This window comes from Mesitornis unicolor, unplaced genomic scaffold (genome assembly GCF_000695765.1).
Source record: "Mesitornis unicolor isolate BGI_N332 unplaced genomic scaffold, ASM69576v1 scaffold30698, whole genome shotgun sequence".
Classification (NCBI taxonomy): domain Eukaryota; kingdom Metazoa; phylum Chordata; class Aves; order Mesitornithiformes; family Mesitornithidae; genus Mesitornis; species Mesitornis unicolor.
Window position 1 is genome coordinate 3481 of NW_010204362.1, and position 265 is coordinate 3745.

Sequence of the window (265 nt, forward strand, 5' to 3'; positions counted from 1 at the left end):
CTGAAGCACCTGCAAGGAGAGAGCCAGGCGGTGTGAAGCCACGGCCAGGCAGGGGTGTTTGGTAGCCAAAAATGCCACCCTAGCTGTATGCCGGGCTGGGACAGCCCAAGGAAAGCCAATCTAGTGCGGTTGGGGGATGCAATGGGTGAAGGACACCCTTGAGGCTGGCAGAGGCGAGATTTGGGGATACAGAAGGAGAAATCGGTGGGAACAGCCCAGGGATGTGACCCCGCGGTGGCGCCGAGGGCGTACCTGAGGGGGGTGG

General features: G+C 61.9%; 1 protein-coding gene across 1 annotated transcript in view; it reads right to left on the bottom strand.

The window, feature by feature from the left end:
* LOC104545817 (von Willebrand factor A domain-containing protein 5B2-like) overlaps positions 1 to 265 on the bottom strand; it is a 6375-nt gene that overhangs the window by 3337 nt on the left and 2773 nt on the right.